This window comes from Bombus affinis, unplaced genomic scaffold (assembly GCF_024516045.1).
Source record: "Bombus affinis isolate iyBomAffi1 unplaced genomic scaffold, iyBomAffi1.2 ctg00000514.1, whole genome shotgun sequence".
Classification (NCBI taxonomy): domain Eukaryota; kingdom Metazoa; phylum Arthropoda; class Insecta; order Hymenoptera; family Apidae; genus Bombus; species Bombus affinis.
This window is the reverse complement of record NW_026109157.1, coordinates 7,501-27,500: the sequence shown is the minus strand read 5'-3', so window position 1 is coordinate 27,500 and position 20,000 is coordinate 7,501. Positions and strand designations below refer to the sequence as shown.

The window sequence follows — 20,000 nt, the reverse complement described above, 5'->3', positions numbered from 1 at the left end:
ATTTCGACTAGGAGGTCAATAGGAATGACTCCTGCGATAACCTGCAGTGCCTCGGTTGACGTGGTTCTATAGGCCTTGGTCACTCGGAGGAGTGCCATCCTCTGTGACCTTATCAGCTTGCTCCTCGCTTTCCCTTTCAATAGGTCGCTCCAGCCGGCTGCGGCGTATGTGGTTATCGGCTCGTACAGCCCTCTGTACAGAGTACGCATGGCCGCGTGTCCGAGTCCCCATTTCGCCTTGGCCACCCTCGCGAGGCTGTTGAAGAGTTTTTGACACTTACCTGTTATTGCCTCCACGTGCTTGTTGACTTTTAGCCCTCCTTCGAGGTGCACTCCGAGGTATTTGATTGCCTGCTCCATCCTTATATTCCTGCCGCTAATCTTAATAATCGGTGGCCTCTCCGCGTCCAGCTTGCCTTTGACGAGCAGCATCTCCGTTTTCTGTGCCGATAACGTTAGCTTCTTCCTGGTGCACCAGGTAGAGACTCGGGTAACTACCTCCTGTCCCTTTTCCTGGAGCTCGTTCCTCGTGTTGCCGGCAATTAGAATCACGATGTCGTCCGCGTACGCGATGGGTTCGCACCCTGTCGCGTTTCCCGCTAGCTCAGCCAGCAGGTCATCAAATACGAGATTCCAGAAACTTGGTCCCAGTACCGATCCCTGCGGGCATCCTTTCGTGACGGGCTTGCTCACTGCTTCGTTTTTCCCAGCAATCTGTACGGTTCTTTCGGAGAAGTAGCTCCTTGTTAACCGGTACAGGTTGTCGGGGCATTCTCTTCTTTTGAGCTCGTGCAGCACGTTCGGCCACCAGACGTTGTCGAAGGCTCCTGATATATCGAGTGCTATTGCGAGGACGTACCTCTTCTCGCTCATTTGCTCGATTTTCTCGCGGAGCTTGATGATCGCGTCCACCGTCGATCTTCCGGGGCGAAAGCCATATTGTCTGTCGGAGGAGAGCGCGTGGTCGTGGAAGATAGGTGCCATCCTGGTGGCCATTAGCCTTTCTAGCAGCTTGCCTATCATGGAGAGCAGACAGATTGGCCTGTAGGATTTCGGATTGCTTCTGTCCCGATCCGGTCCCTTGGGGATGGTGATAACATTTGCGACCTTCCACCGTTTGGGGAATATTCCCCAGGCGAGGCAGCCGTTCATGAGCCTTAGGAGCTCCTGGTGTATTCTTCCCCAGGCCCGTTGGATTATTTCGACCTCAATCAGGTCGGGGCCTGGGCACTTCCCCTTCCTCAGCCGTTTCACGGCGTCACTGAGTTCCTCGAAGCTGAATTCAGGGGTGTCTTCTACGTTGGGGGGGTTTGTCGAGTTCCGCCTTATTTCCTTCTGCTCCTCCGTTTCGGTGTCTTCCTCGTCGTCGGGTAGAAGTGCGGACAACATCGCTGCCGCGGTCGTTCGCCAGTTGGAGGTATATCCGAGCGGCGTCTTCAGCGTCGATGTTGTTTCCTCTCCTCTGAGTTTCCTTGCGACTGTTTTGTAAGCGATGCCCCAAGGTTCCCTGTTACCCTCTTTGGTGACAAAGTCCTGCCAGCTCTGGATTTTTGCTCTTGCCAGCATCCTCTTATACTCCTTTCGTGTTGACCTGTACCGCAGCTTCTCCTGCTCCCTCGTAGCGGGGTCCCTGGCCCCCTGATACCTTCTTCTCGCCTGGTAGGTGTTTCTCTTTGCTCTGGTGAGTTCGGGCGTCCACCAGGGTACTGACCTGTAGTACCATTTCTTCTTTGGGATGGCGGTGTCGCAGGCACCTATCAGGGTTGCCTGGAGTTGCCCGGCCATTCTTTCGACGTCCTCTGCCTGCTGGAGGGTTGTTTCTTTGAGTGCCTCCATTTTCTCTGTGAGGGCACTCTGAAATACCTCCCAGTTGGCTTTTCGCGTGTTATAGCGTCTTTCCTGAAGCTGCGGTGTGGTGCTTCTCGTCCCGAAGTCGAGGAGCGTCTCCAGTATCCGGTGGTCACTGGAGGTACCATCTTCGCGTATCCTCCAGCCCTTTACAAGGAGTATTGCCTCTGGGCTCGCCATCGTCACGTCTATGTTTGATCGCCCTCGAGTTGTTTCAAACGTGTGGGGTTGTCCTGGTTGATTCAGGACATGGAGACCGTACTGCGCTATGACTGCCTCTAGGGCCTCGCCTCTGTCGTCGGTGCTCCTGCTGCACCACAGCGGTGATTTTGCGTTGGCGTCCAGGCCGATGATGATCCTCTTGCCTCTGAGACACCGTAGTACCTTCTCCAACTGTTGCACGCCGACCTCGATGTTTCCTGTCGGCGGAAAGTACAGGCTTGCCGCGTACACCTCTGTTTCCCCGTCGCTTATCTGCACGCAGGAACAGTGTGTTGTGCAGAGTTCGGCGACCTCGAGGGGCGTTAGGGTCTCTGATTTTATCCCTACGGCCGCCATTGGCGGGTTGTGCTTCGACCCTCTGCAGGCGATCGCGACTCCTGTGCCGAATCCGGGTATTTTCCCATCGACGCTGTATGGTTCTTGCATTAATATTATGTCATCCCCATCGGCGTTCATTTGCGTCCGGATCTCATAAGGAGTTGTTTTGGATCGCTGCATGTTGTGCTGCAGGATCCTTATTTCCCTTTTCCTCCCAAGTCCTCTTCTGTCCCTGCGTTGCTCTTTATACATATTGCGTCCTTGCTATTATTGCTTCCAAGGCTTTCGTATACATTGGGCATTTCGCGTTGGAAGCTGCGTGGTCGCCCTTCCTCCCTGCTCTCTTGCAGTTTACGCAGGTGGCGTGCCCATCCTTATCTTTGCACTCTTTAGTGCTGTGCCCACTTTCTGCACAGTGCGCGCAGATTTCGTAGTTAACGCGGCAATATTTTGCCACGTGTCCGTATCCTTGACACTTGTAGCAGCGACTAATTGCTATGTAATCTTTAACTTTGCAGGCATTCCATGAGAGGAAGATCTTACCTTTCAATAGTTTCTCCCTTACCTGGGGGGGCACTTCGATGACCCAGTTCGTCTCCTCTTGATCCTTTCTGCCGGTCCTGAAGCAGAACTTGATGGCTGCAACGTCGTCCTCATTTAGTCTTTCTTGGTTCTGCTTCCTCATGCAGGCCAGGATCTCCTTCTCTGGAATGTCCCTCGGGACGTCGTAGATGATCATCCTGGGGGGTCTCCGCTGCGGCGTGCTGGCTTTTAGTCCAGCCTCCTTTAGTTTCGAGTTCTCGGTGAACTCTTTTAGGCTCTCCGGCTTCGTCGTCTCAACGGCTAGGCCGTTTCCCTTTATTTTCCGGACGGCCGTAACTTGGATTCCTCTCTTGCGGGGATTCACTAGGGTGAACACCGCGTCAAGTGCTTCTTCGCTCGTTTGAATCTCGCCACCTTCTCTTTCCGGTCGAATTATGACCACATTTTTGGGCGGCTTGACCGCCGTCTGCTCGACCTTGTTGCTCGTTATCTTTACTTTTTCGGCATATGTCGGCTCCCTCTGTTCCTGCTGCGTCGTTCTCAAGACGGCTGTTTCTAGCCGCCTGGTTGCTTTGTTGACGGCGTTCATTATCGCCGTTTCCTTATTCTTCTCATCTCCGGCACTCTGCTCTAGCCTGCCTGTCAGGTAGCTATTATGGAGCAGTAGCTCGTCAACAATGCCCCTCATTTCTTTGAAGTGCCGTAGGATTACTGCGGCGTGTTCCTTGTTTATTTTCCTGGCCGAGTCTAAGCAGAACGCCGTGACCTTCCTCTCTATGTCACTGGCCTGTGCCTTTATATCGGGCACTTGCCGCTTATCCTCCCCGGCCAATCTCTCCTCATCTCTGGGGGGGTTGTTTCTCCCCAGGCTTGCTCTCATCGTCTTCTCTGGTATCCTCGGGCTTGGAGTGGCCTCGTTCTTTTCCATCTGTTTCCTCAGGGGTTGGAGGACCACTCTGGCCTCTGCGCCTGGCGACGAGTGCCCTAGCGTCGGCATCACCGGCTCCTTGCCGCTTCTTGCGGCTGCCGCTGCGGCTGTTCGCTTCCCGGTGGCTATGTCCAGCGGCGTATTGAATCCCCCTCGCGGACTTTCAGTTGGCGCTTTGTTCCCGCGAGCACTCCCGCGCTGAGTCCGGCGGCGTGCTCTTCACAGTTCAAAACCCCTGGGTTTGAATTTGAAATTGAATTTGCCGCCTAGCAGCGTGCTCTTGGTTCCCAAGATGCCCGGGCGGCGGCGCTTCGGTCGCTCGACCCAAGATGGCTGCCGCGCGTCCGCTAACCTATCCTCCCGCACGTGGCACTTTGTTTTGCTTTTCTCGCGCTTATTGCGGCAATTTCCACTAAACTTTCGGTGTGCACTATGTTTTTAGCACTCGCACTATCTATTATTTTAGTTTTCGTGCCCGAGATCTTCGATTTTCGCGTTTTTGTCCGCCACGTGGCCTAACCTCACTTCGCGCACGCGGCACTTTCTTTTGTTTTTCCGCGCTTATTGCGGCAATTTTCACTAAACTTTCGGTGTGCACTATGTTTTTAGCACTCGCACTACCTATTATTTTAGTTTCGTGCCCGAGATCTTCGATTTACGCGTTTTTGTCCGCCACGTGGCCTAACCTCGCTTCGCACACGCGGCACTTTCTTTGCTTTTTCCGCGCTTATTGCGGAAATCTCCACTAATATTTTTGCATGCACTTTATTTTAAGCACTAACTCTGCCTATTGAATTATTTTTCGCTCCCGAGATCTTTGATTTTTCGGTTTTTCCTATCTGTCGCGTCAGCTAACCTCACTTTTCGCACGTGGCGATTTACATTAGCTTTTTTTTCGCTCTGAATTCGGCGATCTCCACGATTCTTTTTAACTACACGTTTTCCTCGGCACTCCCACTTTGCTTTAAATTAATTTTTACGCCCGAACTTTTTAATTTGCCCGGTTTTTTCGTTTATAGACTGCGGAGCGACGTGCACGCGTCCGTCCCACTTGCCGCCATCTTGGAAACTAGTAGTAGATAGGGACAAGTAGTATTGAGCGATTAGGGGCTCGACCGTTGGGCCGGCCACGCCATTCCCGGAGTATAGCACTCATACTGGCTTCGCTAGATGTTATTTATATCCTACTTTCTGACGTCCAATGCCCGGGGAACGGCGCGCATAGGTGGTCGGCGCGCGACTTGGAAAAACCCTGCCCTCTCCTTTCGGGTCAGTGGGCAAGTTGAACCTACCCTTTCGGGCGGCAGCTCGCTTAGCCGGCGCCGCGCGATGCGCGCATCGCGCAGCACCGTTACCAGCGGGGGCCACGGGGAGGCGGAGCTGCCAGCATATAGCTCGGTCCCAGCAGGTTGGCTTTGCAGCCGATTGTCCCTGCACCGTCACGGCACTCATTTGCATGAGCGTCGCCTGCGCTGACGGTCGCAGGTCTTATCTCCGGCTCGTGTTGGTTTTCTTGTCCTCTTATCCTTAGTTCTCTTCCTGTTCCCAGTGTTTTGTGTATTGTCCTGTCATGGGTCCTGTGTTTTCGTGCGTGTATCCCTTCTTCGCTGTTTTATCTTCTTCTTCTTCGTCTCCTTCCTGCTCCTCTACTATTGGGTGTCGCCGTCTTCTTCTTCGGAGAGTCCCTCTTCGTTGGTTTCTTCCTCTTGTTCCCGTCGTTGTACGGGCACGCACTGGGCCAGTCTTGGACTATGCCTTAGAGGCCGGCCTGCCTGCCCCTCCAGTTGCGTCGATCCTCTTCCTGGCAGTCGCCCTGGCTGCGTTGCGCCTCCCATTTCTAGGGCGTTCCTTCTCTTCTCCTCCTTCGCTTGGAGTACTTTCCTTGCAAACTGACAGAAGTGGGGGTATACGTCTTTTGTTACGTACTCCCGCTTTTCTTCCGGCCAGCGCAGATCGAGTTCTCCCAGTGCATTTCGGAATTCCTGCCTTTCTTCATCGAAGATTGGACAGTCTTCTAAGATGTGATGGGCGGTTTCTATTTCGCCGCATTCACATGTGTCCAATTCGCTGAGGTTGAATGACTTGAGCTTACCGTTGAAATCCCCGTGGCCACTAATGAACTGTGTCGTGTAGTGGTCGGGTCTCACCCAGCGGTTCTCCAGTCTGTCCTTGATGCTAGCAAAGTAGTCGAAGGTCGTCCTGCCCTTTGGCGTTGTTTGCCAGCGCTCTTGCCACTTATCTAACGCCTCGCCGACAATGGATTTCTCGTCGGGCGCTTCGTCGCGCCTCCTCTTCTTATTGTGGAGTCTTGCCCTGATTTCGACTAGGAGGTCAATAGGAATGACTCCGGCGATAACCTGCAGTGCCTCGGTTGACGCGGTTCTATAGGCCTTGGTCACTCGGAGGAGTGCCATCCTCTGTGACCTTATCAGCTTGCTCCTCGCTTTCCCTTTCAGTAGGTCGCTCCAGCCGGCTGCGGCGTATGTGGTTATCGGCTCGTACAGCCCTCTGTACAGAGTACGCATGGCCGCGTGTCCGAGTCCCCATTTCGCCTTGGCCACCCTCGCGAGGCTGTTGAAGAGTTTTTGACACTTACCTGTTATTGCCTCCACGTGCTTGTTGACTTTTAGCCCTCCTTCGAGGTGCACTCCAAGGTATTTGATTGCCTGCTCCATCCTTATATTCCTGCCGCTAATCTTAATAATCGGTGGCCTCTCCGCGTCCAGCTTACCTTTGACGAGCAGCATCTCCGTTTTCTGTGCCGATAACGTTAGCTTCTTCCTGGTGCACCAGGTAGAGACTCGGGTAACTACCTCCTGTCCTTTTTCCTGGAGCTCGTTCCTCGTGTTGCCGGCAATTAGAATCACGATGTCGTCCGCGTACGCGATGGGTTCGCACCCAGTCGCGTTTTCCGCTAGCTCAGCCAGCAGGTCATCAAATACGAGATTCCAGAAACTTGGTCCCAGTACCGATCCCTGCGGGCATCCTTTCGTGACGGGCTTGCTCACTGCTTCGTTTTTCCCAGCAATCTGTACGGTTCTTTCGGAGAAGTAGCTCCTTGTTAACCGGTACAGGTTGTCGGGGCATTCTCTTCTTTTGAGCTCGTGCAGCACGTTCGGCCACCAGACGTTGTCGAAGGCTCCTGATATATCGAGTGCTATTGCGAGGACGTACCTCTTCTCGCTCATTTGCTCGATTTTCTCGCGGAGCTTGATGATCGCGTCCACCGTCGATCTTCCGGGGCGAAAGCCATATTGTCTGTCGGAGGAGAGCGCGTGGTCGTGGAAGATAGGTGCCATCCTGGTGGCCATTAGCCTTTCTAGCAGCTTGCCTATCATGGAGAGCAGACAGATTGGCCTGTAGGATTTCGGATTGCTTCTGTCCCGATCCGGTCCCTTGGGGATGGTGATAACATTTGCGACCTTCCACCGTTTGGGGAATATTCCCCAGGCGAGGCAGCCGTTCATGAGCCTTAGGAGCTCCTGGTGTATTCTTCCCCAGGCCCGTTGGATTATTTCGACCTCAATCAGGTCGGGGCCTGGGCACTTCCCCTTCCTCAGCCGTTTCACGGCGTCACTGAGTTCCTCGAAGCTGAATTCAGGGGTGTCTTCTACGTTGGGGGGGTTTGTCGAGTTCCGCCTTATCTCCTTCTGCTCCTCCGTTTCGGTGTCTTCCTCGTCGTCGGGTAGAAGTGCGGACAACATCGCTGCCGCGGTCGTTCGCCAGTTGGAGGTATATCCGAGCGGCGTCTTCAGCGTCGATGTTGTTTCCTCTCCTCTGAGTTTCCTTGCGACTGTTTTGTAAGCGATGCCCCAAGGTTCCCTGTTACCCTCTTTGGTGACGAAGTCCTGCCAGCTCTGGATTTTTGCTCTTGCCAGCATCCTCTTATACTCCTTTCGTGTTGACCTATACCGCAGCTTCTCCTGCTCCCTCGTTGCGGGGTCCCTGGCCCCCTGATACCTTCTTCTCGCCTGGTAGGTGTTTCTCTTTGCTCTGGTGAGCTCGGGCGTCCACCAGGGTACTGACCTGTAGTACCATTTCTTCTTTGGGATGGCGGTGTCGCAGGCACCTATCAGGGTTGCCTGGAGTTGCCCGGCCATTCTTTCGACGTCCTCTGCCTGCTGGAGGGTTGTTTCTTTGAGTGCCTCCATTTTCTCTGTGAGGACACTCTGAAATACCTCCCAGTTGGCTTTTCGCGTGTTATAGCGTCTTTCCTGAAGCTGCGGTGTGGTGCTTCTCGTCCCGAAGTCGAGGAGCGTCTCCAGTATCCGGTGGTCACTGGAGGTACCATCTTCGCGTATCCTCCAGCCCTTTACGAGGAGTATTGCCTCTGGGCTCGCCATCGTCACGTCTATGTTTGATCGCCCTCGAGTTGTTTCAAACGTGTGGGGTTGTCCTGGTTGATTCAGGACATGGAGACCGTACTGCGCTATGACTGCCTCTAGGGCCTCGCCTCTGTCGTCGGTGCTCCTGCTGCACCACAGCGGTGATTTTGCGTTCGCATCCAGGCCGATGATGATCCTCTTGCCTCTGAGACACCGTAGTACCTTCTCCAACTGTTGCACGCCGACCTCGATGTTTCCTGTCGGCGGAAAGTACAGGCTTGCCACGTACACCTCTGTTTCCCCGTCGCTTATCTGCACGCAGGAACAGTGTGTTGTGCAGAGTTCGGCGACCTCGAGGGGCGTTAGGGTCTCTGATTTTATCCCTACGGCCGCCATTGGCGGGTTGTGCTTCGACCCTCTGCAGGCGATCGCGACTCCTGTGCCGAATCCGGGTATTTTCCCATCGACGCTGTATGGTTCTTGCATTAATATTATGTCATCCCCATCGGCGTCCATTTGCGTCCGGATCTCATAAGGAGTTGTTTTGGATCGCTGCATGTTGTGCTGCAGGATCCTTATTTCCCTTTTCCTCCCAAGTCCTCTTCTGTCCCTGCGTTGCTCTTTATACATATTGCGTCCTTGCTATTATTGCTTCCAAGGCTTTCGTATACATTGGGCATTTCGCGTTGGAAGCTGCGTGGTCTCCCTTCCTCCCTGCTCTCTTGCAGTTTACGCAGGTGGCGTGCCCATCCTTATCTTTGCACTCTTTAGTGCTGTGCCCACTTTCTGCACAGTGCGCGCAGATTTCGTAGTTAACGCGGCAATATTTTGCCACGTGTCCGTATCCTTGACACTTGTAGCAGCGACTAATTGCTATGTAATCTTTAACTTTGCAGGCATTCCATGAGAGGAAGATCTTACCTTTCAATAGTTTCTCCCTTACCTGGGGGGGCACTTCGATGACCCAGTTCGTCTCCTCTTGATCCTTTCTGCCGGTCCTGAAGCAGAACTTGATGGCTGCAACGTCGTCCTCATTTAGTCTTTCTTGGTTCTGCTTCCTCATGCAGGCCAGGATCTCCTTCTCTGGAATGTCCCTCGGGACGTCGTAGATGATCATCCTGGGGGGTCTCCGCTGCGGCGTGCTAGCTTTTAGTCCAGCCTCCTTTAGTTTCGAGTTCTCGGTGAACTCTTTTAGGCTCTCCGGCTTCGTCGTCTCAACGGCTAGGCCGTTTCCCTTTATTTTCCGGACGGCCGTAACTTGGATTCCTCTCTTGCGGGGATTCACTAGGGTGAACACCGCGTCAAGTGCTTCTTCGCTCGTTTGAATCTCGCCACCTTCTCTTTCCGGTCGAATTATGACCACATTTTTGGGCGGCTTGACCGCCGTCTGCTCGACCTTGTTGCTCGTTATCTTTACTTTTTCGGCGTATGTCGGCTCCCTCTGTTCCTGCTGCGTCGTTCTCAAGACGGCTGTTTCTAGCCGCCTGGTTGCTTTGTTGACGGCGTTCATTATCGCCGTTTCCTTGTTCTTCTCATCTCCGGCACTCTGCTCTAGCCTGCCTGTCAGGTAGCTATTATGGAGCAGTAGCTCGTCAACAATGCCCCTCATTTCTTTGAAGTGCCGTAGGATTACTGCGGCGTGTTCCTTGTTTATTTTCCTGGCCGAGTCTAAGCAGAACGCCGTGACCTTCCTCTCTATGTCACTGGCCTGTGCCTTTATATCGGGCACTTGCCGCTTATCCTCCCCGGCCAATCTCTCCTCATCTCTGGGGGGGTTGTTTCTCCCCAGGCCTGCTCTCATCGTCTTCTCTGGTATCCTCGGGCTTGGAGTGGCCTCGTTCTTTTCCATCTGTTTCCTCAGGGGTTGGAGGACCACTCTGGCCTCTGCGCCTGGCGACGAGTGCCCTAGCGTCGGCATCACCGGCTCCTTGCCGCTTCTTGCGGCTGCCGCTGCGGCTGTTCGCTTCCCGGTGGCTATGTCCAGCGGCGTATTGAATCCCCCTCGCGGACTTTCAGTTGGCGCTTTGTTCCCGCGAGCACTCCCGCGCTGAGTCCGGGCGGCGTGCTCTTCACAGTTCAAAACCCCTGGGTTTGAATTTGAATTTGAATTTGCCGCCTAGCAGCGTGCTCTTGGTTCCCAAGATGCCCGGGCGGCGGCGCTTCGGTCGCTCGACCCAAGATGGCTGCCGCGCGTCCGCTAACCTATCCTCCCGCACGTGGCACTTTGTTTTGCTTTTCTCGCGCTTATTGCGGCAATTTCCACTAAACTTTCGGTGTGCACTATGTTTTTAGCACTCGCACTATCTATTATTTTAGTTTTCGTGCCCGAGATCTTCGATTTTCGCGTTTTTGTCCGCCACGTGGCCTAACCTCACTTCGCGCACGCGGCACTTTCTTTTGTTTTTCCGCGCTTATTGCGGCAATTTTCACTAAACTTTCGGTGTGCACTATGTTTTTTAGCACTCGCACTACCTATTATTTTAGTTCCGTGCCCGAGATCTTCGATTTACGCGTTTTTGTCCGCCACGTGGCCTAACCTCGCTTCGCACACGCGGCACTTTCTTTGCTTTTTCCGCGCTTATTGCGGAAATCTCCACTAATATTTTTGCATGCACTTTATTTTAAGCACTAACTCTGCCTATTGAATTATTTTTCGCTCCCGAGATCTTTGATTTTTCGGTTTTCCCTATCCGTCGCGTCAGCTAACCTCACTTTTCGCACGTGGCGATTTACATTAGCTTTTTTCGCTCTGAATTCGGCGATCTCCACGATTCTTTTTAACTACACGTTTTCCTCGGCACTCCCACTTTGCTTTAAATTAATTTTTACGCCCGAACTTTTTAATTTGCCCGGTTTTTTCGTTTATAGACTGCGGAGCGACGTGCACGCGTCCGTCCCACTTGCCGCCATCTTGGAAACTAGTAGATAGGGACATACATATACATACATATATGCAATTTTTGGTAACGGGTACTTTCCCAGACTTTTTGTCCATACAGTAACCCGGGTCCCCTGGACCAATTGGGGTTGGGTAAACGCCCAACCATCGCGCAAGGCACACAGTGCCCTGCTTCCTGGATTAGCTAGGCCTGCAGGGGCTGTCGCTCGTCTCAGGTCGAACGGGGCCCTTTCTAAGCCCTACCGTCTACCGGGACGGTACCGGAGCAGTTGGGACGCTGCTCACACGCCGTAGACCATTCGGTGTAGGACGAACACCTTAACTCGGCCCTCTTGCCAGCATCTTGGCCATCAACCACTGCCACCACGAGTCCATACCCATTTTTGGCCGAGCAGAGGGGTCGCTACTCCCTCCGGGCTATAACTCGACCCGCCCGTGGTACCAGCCTAAGTCGCTGGTGGGACTATCGTGTGGATGTACGGCCACGTCACTACCGGCCCGGCGTCCTGCTAACCGAGCTCGGCAGACCCAGATGGGACTCACGTAAGCGGGGCTTACAGGGCGCCTACAAACCCTGAACTTTCCCCGACGGTCCCACCCTTGGCATCAGGATCGTGGGTGCGCTACTACCCAAGGCCCCTTGGAGAGAGTGAGGCTGCCTCTCTCCGCCGGCAACCTTCCTTGCGGTGTACATAGGGACTCACGTAACGGGACGCTTGTCCCGACGGTCCCCCTGGCTGCGGGAACGTGGGTTTGCCAGCCCCCATAGGCTCGCAAAGCGAGCCCTCCCTGCGGGAAAAGTAGATAGGGACAAGTAGTATTGAGCGATTAGGGGCTCGACCGTTGGGCCGGCCACGCCATTCCCGGAGTGTAGCACTCATACTGGCTTCGCTAGATGTTATTTATATCCTACTTTCTGACGTCCAATGCCCGGGGAACGGCGCGCATAGGTGGTCGGCGCGCGACTTGGAAAAACCCTGCCCTCTCCTTTCGGGTCAGTGGGCAAGTTGAACCTACCCTTTCGGGCGGCAGCTCGCTTAGCCGGCGCCGCGCGATGCGCGCATCGCGCAGCACCGTTACCAGCGGGGGCCACGGGGAGGCGGAGCTGCCAGCATATAGCTCGGTCCCAGCAGGTTGGCTTTGCAGCCGATTGTCCCTGCACCGTCACGGCACTCATTTGCGTGAGCGTCGCCTGCACTGACGGTCGCAGGTCTTATCTCCGGCTCGTGTTGGTTTTCTTGTCCTCTTATCCTTAGTTCTCTTCCTGTTCCCAGTGTTTTGTGTATTGTCCTGTCATGGGTCCTGTGTTTTCGTGCGTGTATCCCTTCTTCGCTGTTTTATCTTCTTCTTCTTCGTCTCCTTCCTGCTCCTCTACTATTGGGTGTCGCCGTCTTCTTCTTCGGAGAGTCCCTCTTCGTTGGTTTCTTCCTCTTGTTCCCGTCGTTGTACGGGCACGCACTGGGCCAGTCTTGGACTATGCCTTAGAGGCCGGCCTGCCTGCCCCTCCAGTTGCGTCGATCCTCTTCCTGGCAGTCGCCCTGGCTGCGTTGCACCTCCCATTTCTCGTAGGGCGTTCCTTCTCTTCTCCTCCTTCGCTTGGAGTACTTTCCTTGCAAACTGACAGAAGTGGGGGTATACGTCTTTTGTTACGTACTCCCGCTTTTCTTCCGGCCAGCGCAGATCGAGTTCTCCCAGTGCATTTCGGAATTCCTGCCTTTCTTCATCGAAGATTGGACAGTCTTCTAAGATGTGATGGGCGGTTTCTATTTCGCCGCATTCACATGTGTCCAATTCGCTGAGGTTGAATGACTTGAGCTTACCGTTGAAATCCCCGTGGCCGCTAATGAACTGTGTCGTGTAGTGGTCGGGTCTCACCCAGCGGTTCTCCAGTCTGTCCTTGATGCTAGCAAAGTAGTCGAAGGTCGTCCTGCCCTTTGGCGTTGTTTGCCAGCGCTCTTGCCACTTATCTAACGCCTCGCCGACAATGGATTTCTCGTCGGGCGCTTCGTCGCGCCTCCTCTTCTTATTGTGGAGTCTTGCCCTGATTTCGACTAGGAGGTCAATAGGAATGACTCCTGCGATAACCTGCAGTGCCTCGGTTGACGTGGTTCTATAGGCCTTGGTCACTCGGAGGAGTGCCATCCTCTGTGACCTTATCAGCTTGCTCCTCGCTTTCCCTTTCAGTAGGTCGCTCCAGCCGGCTGCGGCGTATGTGGTTATCGGCTCGTACAGCCCTCTGTACAGAGTACGCATGGCTGCGTGTCCGAGTCCCCATTTCGCCTTGGCCACCCTCGCGAGGCTGTTGAAGAGTTTTTGACACTTACCTGTTATTGCCTCCACGTGCTTGTTGACTTTTAGCCCTCCTTCGAGGTGCACTCCGAGGTATTTGATTGCCTGCTCCATCCTTATATTCCTGCCGCTAATCTTAATAATCGGTGGCCTCTCCGCGTCCAGCTTACCTTTGACGAGCAGCATCTCCGTTTTCTGTGCCATCTCTCTCTTTTCCTCCTCCTCCGTTGTTGTTGTTGTTGAGAGAGATCTCTCTCTTTTCCTCCTCCTCCGTTGTTGTTGTTGAGAGACGGCAATTAGAATCACGATGTCGTCCGCGTACGCGATGGGTTCGCACCCTGTCGCGTTTCCCGCTAGCTCAGCCAGCAGGTCATCAAATACGAGATTCCAGAAACTTGGTCCCAGTACCGATCCCTGCGGGCATCCTTTCGTGACGGGCTTGCTCACTGCTTCGTTTTTCCCAGCAATCTGTACGGTTCTTTCGGAGAAGTAGCTCCTTGTTAACCGGTACAGGTTGTCGGGGCATTCTCTTCTTTTGAGCTCGTGCAGCACGTTCGGCCACCAGACGTTGTCGAAGGCTCCTGATATATCGAGTGCTATTGCGAGGACGTACCTCTTCTCGCTCATTTGCTCGATTTTCTCGCGGAGCTTGATGATCGCGTCCACCGTCGATCTTCCGGGGCGAAAGCCATATTGTCTGTCGGAGGAGAGCGCGTGGTCGTGGAAGATAGGTGCCATCCTGGTGGCCATTAGCCTTTCTAGCAGCTTGCCTATCATGGAGAGCAGACAGATTGGCCTGTAGGATTTCGGATTGCTTCTGTCCCGATCCGGTCCCTTGGGGATGGTGATAACATTTGCGACCTTCCACCGTTTGGGGAATATTCCCCAGGCGAGGCAGCCGTTCATGAGCCTTAGGAGCTCCTGGTGTATTCTTCCCCAGGCCCGTTGGATTATTTCGACCTCAATCAGGTCGGGGCCTGGGCACTTCCCCTTCCTCAGCCGTTTCACGGCGTCACTGAGTTCCTCGAAGCTGAATTCAGGGGTGTCTTCTACGTTGGGGGGGTTTGTCGAGTTCCGCCTTATTTCCTTCTGCTCCTCCGTTTCGGTGTCTTCCTCGTCGTCGGGTAGAAGTGCGGACAACATCGCTGCCGCGGTCGTTCGCCAGTTGGAGGTATATCCGAGCGGCGTCTTCAGCGTCGATGTTGTTTCCTCTCCTCTGAGTTTCCTTGCGACTGTTTTGTAAGCGATGCCCCAAGGTTCCCTGTTACCCTCTTTGGTGACGAAGTCCTGCCAGCTCTGGATTTTTGCTCTTGCCAGCATCCTCTTATACTCCTTTCGTGTTGACCTGTACCGCAGCTTCTCCTGCTCCCTCGTAGCGGGGTCCCTGGCCCCCTGATACCTTCTTCTCGCCTGGTAGGTGTTTCTCTTTGCTCTGGTGAGTTCGGGCGTCCACCAGGGTACTGACCTGTAGTACCATTTCTTCTTTGGGATGGCGGTGTCGCAGGCACCTATCAGGGTTGCCTGGAGTTGCCCGGCCATTCTTTCGACGTCCTCTGCCTGCTGGAGGGTTGTTTCTTTGAGTGCCTCCATTTTCTCTGTGAGGGCACTCTGAAATACCTCCCAGTTGGCTTTTCGCGTGTTATAGCGTCTTTCCTGAAGCTGCGGTGTGGTGCTTCTCGTCCCGAAGTCGAGGAGCGTCTCCAGTATCCGGTGGTCACTGGAGGTACCATCTTCGCGTATCCTCCAGCCCTTTACAAGGAGTATTGCCTCTGGGCTCGCCATCGTCACGTCTATGTTTGATCGCCCTCGAGTTGTTTCAAACGTGTGGGGTTGTCCTGGTTGATTCAGGACATGGAGACCGTACTGCGCTATGACTGCCTCTAGGGCCTCGCCTCTGTCGTCGGTGCTCCTGCTGCACCACAGCGGTGATTTTGCGTTCGCATCCAGGCCGATGATGATCCTCTTGCCTCTGAGACACCGTAGTACCTTCTCCAACTGTTGCACGCCGACCTCGATGTTTCCTGTCGGCGGAAAGTACAGGCTTGCCGCGTACACCTCTGTTTCCCCGTCGCTTATCTGCACGCAGGAACAGTGTGTTGTGCAGAGTTCGGCGACCTCGAGGGGCGTTAGGGTCTCTGATTTTATCCCTACGGCCGCCATTGGCGGGTTGTGCTTCGACCCTCTGCAGGCGATCGCGACTCCTGTGCCGAATCCGGGTATTTTCCCATCGACGCTGTATGGTTCTTGCATTAATATTATGTCATCCCCATCGGCGTCCATTTGCGTCCGGATCTCATAAGGAGTTGTTTTGGATCGCTGCATGTTGTGCTGCAGGATCCTTATTTCCCTTTTCCTCCCAAGTCCTCTTCTGTCCCTGCGTTGCTCTTTATACATATTGCGTCCTTGCTATTATTGCTTCCAAGGCTTTCGTATACATTGGGCATTTCGCGTTGGAAGCTGCGTGGTCGCCCTTCCTCCCTGCTCTCTTGCAGTTTACGCAGGTGGCGTGCCCATCCTTATCTTTGCACTCTTTAGTGCTGTGCCCACTTTCTGCACAGTGCGCGCAGATTTCGTAGTTAACGCGGCAATATTTTGCCACGTGTCCGTATCCTTGACACTTGTAGCAGCGACTAATTGCTATGTAATCTTTAACTTTGCAGGCATTCCATGAGAGGAAGATCTTACCTTTCAATAGTTTCTCCCTTACCTGGGGGGGCACTTCGATGACCCAGTTCGTCTCCTCTTGATCCTTTCTGCCGGTCCTGAAGCAGAACTTGATGGCTGCAACGTCGTCCTCATTTAGTCTTTCTTGGTTCTGCTTCCTCATGCAGGCCAGGATCTCCTTCTCTGGAATGTCCCTCGGGACGTCGTAGATGATCATCCTGGGGGGTCTCCGCTGCGGCGTGCTAGCTTTTAGTCCAGCCTCCTTTAGTTTCGAGTTCTCGGTGAACTCTTTTAGGCTCTCCGGCTTCGTCGTCTCAACGGCTAGGCCGTTTCCCTTTATTTTCCGGACGGCCGTAACTTGGATTCCTCTCTTGCGGGGATTCACTAGGGTGAACACCGCGTCAAGTGCTTCTTCGCTCGTTTGAATCTCGCCGCCTTCTCTTTCCGGTCGAATTATGACCACATTTTTGGGCGGCTTGACCGCCGTCTGCTCGACCTTGTTGCTCGTTATCTTTACTTTTTCGGCATATGTCGGCTCCCTCTGTTCCTGCTGCGTCGTTCTCAAGACGGCTGTTTCTAGCCGCCTGGTTGCTTTGTTGACGGCGTTCATTATCGCCGTTTCCTTATTCTTCTCATCTCCGGCACTCTGCTCTAGCCTGCCTGTCAGGTAGCTATTATGGAGCAGTAGCTCGTCAACAATGCCCCTCATTTCTTTGAAGTGCCGTAGGATTACTGCGGCGTGTTCCTTGTTTATTTTCCTGGCCGAGTCTAAGCAGAACGCCGTGACCTTCCTCTCTATGTCACTGGCCTGTGCCTTTATATCGGGCACTTGCCGCTTATCCTCCCCGGCCAATCTCTCCTCATCTCTGGGGGGGTTGTTTCTCCCCAGGCTTGCTCTCATCGTCTTCTCTGGTATCCTCGGGCTTGGAGTGGCCTCGTTCTTTTCCATCTGTTTCCTCAGGGGTTGGAGGACCACTCTGGCCTCTGCGCCTGGCGACGAGTGCCCTAGCGTCGGCATCACCGGCTCCTTGCCGCTTCTTGCGGCTGCCGCTGCGGCTGTTCGCTTCCCGGTGGCTATGTCCAGCGGCGTATTGAATCCCCCTCGCGGACTTTCAGTTGGCGCTTTGTTCCCGCGAGCACTCCCGCGCTGAGTCCGGCGGCGTGCTCTTCACAGTTCAAAACCCCTGGGTTTGAATTTGAATTTGAATTTGCCGCCTAGCAGCGTGCTCTTGGTTCCCAAGATGCCCGGGCGGCGGCGCTTCGGTCGCTCGACCCAAGATGGCTGCCGCGCGTCCGCTAACCTATCCTCCCGCACGTGGCACTTTGTTTTGCTTTTCTCGCGCTTATTGCGGCAATTTCCACTAAACTTTCGGTGTGCACTATGTTTTTAGCACTCGCACTATCTATTATTTTAGTTTTCGTGCCCGAGATCTTCGATTTTCGCGTTTTTGTCCGCCACGTGGCCTAACCTCACTTCGCGCACGCGGCACTTTCTTTTGTTTTTCCGCGCTTATTGCGGCAATTTTCACTAAACTTTCGGTGTGCACTATGTTTTTTAGCACTCGCACTACCTATTATTTTAGTTTCGTGCCCGAGATCTTCGATTTACGCGTTTTTGTCCGCCACGTGGCCTAACCTCGCTTCGCACACGCGGCACTTTCTTTGCTTTTTCCGCGCTTATTGCGGAAATCTCCACTAATATTTTTGCATGCACTTTATTTTAAGCACTAACTCTGCCTATTGAATTATTTTTCGCTCCCGAGATCTTTGATTTTTCGGTTTTCCCTATCCGTCGCGTCAGCTAACCTCACTTTTCGCACGTGGCGATTTACATTAGCTTTTTTCGCTCTGAATTCGGCGATCTCCACGATTCTTTTTAACTACACGTTTTCCTCGGCACTCCCACTTTGCTTTAAATTAATTTTTACGCCCGAACTTTTTAATTTGCCCGGTTTTTTCGTTTATAGACTGCGGAGCGACGTGCACGCGTCCGTCCCACTTGCCGCCATCTTGGAAACTAGTAGATAGGGACATACATATACATACATATATGCAATTTTTGGTAACGGGTACTTTCCCAGACTTTTTGTCCATACAGTAACCCGGGTCCCCTGGACCAATTGGGGTTGGGTAAACGCCCAACCATCGCGCAAGGCACACAGTGCCCTGCTTCCTGGATTAGCTAGGCCTGCAGGGGCTGTCGCTCGTCTCAGGTCGAACGGGGCCCTTTCTAAGCCCTACCGTCTACCGGGACGGTACCGGAGCAGTTGGGACGCTGCTCACACGCCGTAGACCATTCGGTGTAGGACGAACACCTTAACTCGGCCCTCTTGCCAGCATCTTGGCCATCAACCACTGCCACCACGAGTCCATACCCATTTTTGGCCGAGCAGAGGGGTCGCTACTCCCTCCGGGCTATAACTCGACCCGCCCGTGGTACCAGCCTAAGTCGCTGGTGGGACTATCGTGTGGATGTACGGCCACGTCACTACCGGCCCGGCGTCCTGCTAACCGAGCTCGGCAGACCCAGATGGGACTCACGTAAGCGGGGCTTACAGGGCGCCTACAAACCCTGAACTTTCCCCGACGGTCCCACCCTTGGCATCAGGATCGTGGGTGCGCTACTACCCAAGGCCCCTTGGAGAGAGTGAGGCTGCCTCTCTCCGCCGGCAACCTTCCTTGCGGTGTACATAGGGACTCACGTAACGGGACGCTTGTCCCGACGGTCCCCCTGGCTGCGGGAACGTGGGTTTGCCAGCCCCCATAGGCTCGCAAAGCGAGCCCTCCCTGCGGGAAGTAGATAGGGACATATACATATATGCATACATATATGCAATTTTTGGTAACGGGTACTTTCCCAGACTTTTTGTCCATACAGTAACCCGGGTCCCCTGGACCAATTGGGGTTGGGTAAACGCCCAACCATCGCGCAAGGCACACAGTGCCCTGCTTCCTGGATTAGCTAGGCCTGCAGGGGCTGTCGCTCGTCTCAGGTCGAACGGGGCCCTTTCTAAGCCCTACCGTCTACCGGGACGGTACCGGAGCAGTTGGGACGCTGCTCACACGCCGTAGACCATTCGGTGTAGGACGAACACCTTAACTCGGCCCTCTTGCCAGCATCTTGGCCATCAACCACTGCCACCACGAGTCCATACCCATTTTTGGCCGAGCAGAGGGGTCGCTACTCCCTCCGGGCTATAACTCGACCCGCCCGTGGTACCAGCCTAAGTCGCTGGTGGGACTATCGTGTGGATGTACGGCCACGTCACTACCGGCCCGGCGTCCTGCTAACCGAGCTCGGCAGACCCAGATGGGACTCACGTAAGCGGGGCTTACAGGGCGCCTACAAACCCTGAACTTTCCCCGACGGTCCCACCCTTGGCATCAGGATCGTGGGTGCGCTACTACCCAAGGCCCCTTGGAGAGAGTGAGGCTGCCTCTCTCCGCCGGCAACCTTCCTTGCGGTGTACATAGGGACTCACGTAACGGGACGCTTGTCCCGACGGTCCCCCTGGCTGCGGGAACGTGGGTTTGCCAGCCCCCATAGGCTCGCAAAGCGAGCCCTCCCTGCGGGAAGTAGATAGGGACAGAGGGAATCTCGTTAATCCATTCATGCGCGTCACTAATTAGATGACGAGGCATTTGGCTACCTTAAGAGAGTCATAGTTACTCCCGCCGTTTACCCGCGCTTTTTTGAATTTCTTCACGTTGACATTCAGAGCACTGGGCAGAAATCACATTGCGTCAACACCCTTGGGGGCCATCGCAATGCTTTGTTTTAATTAGACAGTCGGATTCCCCTAGTCCGTGCCAGTTCTGAGCTGAGCGTTGAATGGCGGCCGAAGAGAACGACCGCGACGGTAAAACCGCCACGGAAGCCTCGCAGCAAGGAAGATCCGCGGGAGGCCAAGGCACGGGACCGAGCTCGGATCCGGGGTGCGCGACGATATCCCCCCCGAGAGAGA

At 54.3% G+C, this 20,000-nt stretch overlaps 1 pseudogene; it reads right to left on the bottom strand.

Annotated features, from left to right (window-relative positions):
* Positions 1-19,588: 19,588 nt before the first annotated feature.
* LOC126928073 (large subunit ribosomal RNA) overlaps positions 19,589-20,000 on the bottom strand; it is a 2,909-nt pseudogene continuing 2,497 nt past the window's right edge.